Source organism: Dicentrarchus labrax, unplaced genomic scaffold (assembly GCF_905237075.1).
Source record: "Dicentrarchus labrax unplaced genomic scaffold, dlabrax2021, whole genome shotgun sequence".
NCBI classification, from domain to species: domain Eukaryota; kingdom Metazoa; phylum Chordata; class Actinopteri; family Moronidae; genus Dicentrarchus; species Dicentrarchus labrax.
Window position 1 is genome coordinate 2,668,381 of NW_026136719.1, and position 3,004 is coordinate 2,671,384.

Here is a 3,004-nt window from a genome sequence, read left to right on the forward strand (position 1 = left end):
CGCTTACAACAGCGTAACATTAAGCTAGCTGGCTAGCTGTTGGTGAGCTAGCATTAGCCAAGCAAGTATAGCTACTAATTTTCAGTGTTTGTTTATAAGTTAAGTGTAACGTTTGAGGTTAGTAACACTGATATGAGATATTAGACACAGTTGGCACACTCCATTAGCTGAACTATAGTTAGGTAGTTTCATTCTGCAGATACGATAGAAGGCAGTATGAACCACATACTGGCTTCGTCTGTGGGTTCTGAATACAGTTAAAGTTGTGGGAGTGTTTGGTTTAGTGATTAGCAGAGTTTCACAGATCCAGAGTCAGTATTTTCTAAATGAAGCGTGAGGCCACCAAACCCACAGCAGCTGTACACAATCCTTTATTCCAGACCTCCTCTGAGTGTACCACCCCTCTTCAGATTTATTATCATTCAGTAATAATATTGATAAGAACATTAGCCTATTGTACAGCTTTTATGTCCCATAAAACATTAAATACGGTGCAAAGAGAGAAAAGACTGTTCGGTAAAAGAGGGAAGAGATTTATGACTTAGGATTCATCTGATGATCATAAAGAGGAGAGAGGCTGCAGTATTTCTCTCGGTCCTCCCTGAAGGTGCAAAGCATGCTGGGATTGTGCTAGTGAGCCTATAATGATTTGTTAAACAGTTGGGAGGAAGGAGGTATTGACAACTGACCAATCAGATCTCCAGCTGCAGAACTGTTACTGACAGCCGATCATACAGGCGACAACTATGAACCATCTCTCCAAAAGATATTTTAAAATTTGGGATTTCTCTAAGGACCCTCTCTGGCATTCTAAATGGATGCAGGTTGTTTTCAGATTCAGCAGATCAGGACCTGAAGGGTCTGATCCTGAAGGCGTCCCGTCCTGTCAGCTGAGGGCAGAGCAGCGTTTCTCCATCCAAAGTCAGTGCTGGAGCGTCTGTCTGTTCGACCTCCGCAGAGCGACGCTGGAGGATAACTGTCAGTCCGTCCATCAGTCTGTCTACCTGTCCATCCGTCCAGCAGCCTGAGGACAACGAGCAGCTCTGTGAGGAGGTCCAGCTGTGACTCACCTCAGCACAGACCAGCCTGTTCTCTGTGAGTGTGAGCACAGCTGCTAATAACTGATTCATTTCTTCAGTCATTTTCAATCTCTCAGAGGATTTGCTGATTTCCTTTCTGAGAGTAAACTGAAGTATCTGAATTTATTTGAAAGGAAATGATGAAAACAACTTAAACCTGCTTGTTTCCTCCAGAGACTGCAGGGTTCATTACAGCCATGATATGAACAAACAACCAGAGAGGTGGACTCACATGACTCGAACTGGAGTCAGACTCGAGGCACAAATTTGATGACTTTAGACCCGAGTTTACAAAATCAGGAAAGACTTGTAACTGAACTCTTACACCAATCACTTAAAGGGACACTTCACCCATTTGCATTAAGCTTTGTATCATTAGTCATATTTTTGAATGGTCATGCATCATTCCCTCACTTTCCCTGAGAGGGAGAAATAAGGATGTTAGTGTGTCACTTCCTGCTTCCAATGATGTAAAAATCGTTATTTTGCGTCATTGGAAGCAGGAAGTCTGATATCTCTGTAGAGGGGGTGAGACTACAAACACTACTTCCTCATTTTTGTTTCACAGAATCAGATGTTCGTGGCTACCTTTATGAGCCGCTATATAGCGAGCAGCGTCTGAGGCTGCTGCAGCCGAGGCAGAGGACCTGCCTGTCGCGGACGAGGAGCCCGGACTGGCTCGAGCTGGGGCGGACTGCTGGTGCCTGTGCTCTCGCTGTGCGCCTACGGACACACGGACGTCTGACTGTAAAGTGCTTCTGTCTTATAACAATGTGGCATGTATGTACACAGTTTGTTCAAGTATTATCACAAAGTTATTCCCAGTTAATACGTAACGTCAGCCAACTGAACTAACATTAGCTTCTTTACTGCACAAACAGCTTGCAGTTGCATTGCTAACTACTGTGGCACGCTAAACACAAAGACCATGTATCTCTAACTGTGTGCTCAATGTCTTGTAGACAATATCGCCTAACAGCCTTTCTGCAATGGGTCCTGCAAGGCGAGAGATTGGGTCGAGGCGTTGTTTTACCCGCTGATGTGGTGCAGGCTCTCCGACAGTATCCAGCTCCAGATGGCCAGTACTGCGGCACCGAGACGTTGAGGACGCTCAGGAGGAACTACAACTGTCATTGTTAACATATTTATTGTTGTTGTTGTTGATATATTTCTGTAAATAAATGGTTTACATTCACGTTGTTGTAGTCCTTGATAGTGTTACTGGGAGCGGCTTGCGGAGCTGTGCATTGTGGGAGTTGTTGTCTTTGATACAAATGCGCCCTAAAGTCACTTTCTGTCTTTTCTCGGTCAAATAGGCACCAAACTCAAAATGTATGTTACATTTCGACTACATATATAACCCACTTTCAATAAATATTAATGTTTCCACGGGTGAAATGCTCCTTTAAGACTTCACTTGGATTTTGAAAATACCTTCCCCCGAGCCCAAAGATTAAAATGTATGTTACTCAGTCAGTGTGCCACAAATCAATTCATGTTGTGTAGCTTAATAAAATATGATCCAGGAAGTCTAGTCCAGAAGAAGCGTTATAATGTCAAGAGTTCCTCCTCTGGGGAGCAGGAATGGTTGCACAGACGAATGGACCGTTCTTGGTGAGAGAGTCTTTTCCTTTTGACATCACGTGATCTGTTTTTATATAATCTCCAGTTAGACTGACAGACAGACAGACACATCAGCTGTCTCCCTGCACAGTCCCATAGCATTGTGCGGCGGCTCATAGAGAGTCAGTCAGATCGACAGTGAAGGAGCTTTGAAGACGATCTGACGAGATGTCTCACTCTGTCTCGTTTCTTTAAAACACAGCGAGCAGCAGCTGAAGGCTGGACGAGCTGAACGCTGGTGAGAGCATTCAGACTGAACCTGATCGAATATGAAGTCTGAAATTTCACTGGCTACATTTGTT

General features: G+C 44.2%; 1 long non-coding RNA gene across 1 annotated transcript; it reads left to right on the plus strand.

Moving 5' to 3' along the window:
* Positions 1-1,485: 1,485 nt before the first annotated feature.
* On the plus strand, positions 1,486-2,274 carry LOC127351359 (uncharacterized). The gene is made up of 2 exons (XR_007880874.1): positions 1,486-1,831; positions 2,042-2,274. It is a non-coding gene; the product is annotated as an uncharacterized LOC127351359 (long non-coding RNA).
* Positions 2,275-3,004: the final 730 nt, after the last annotated feature.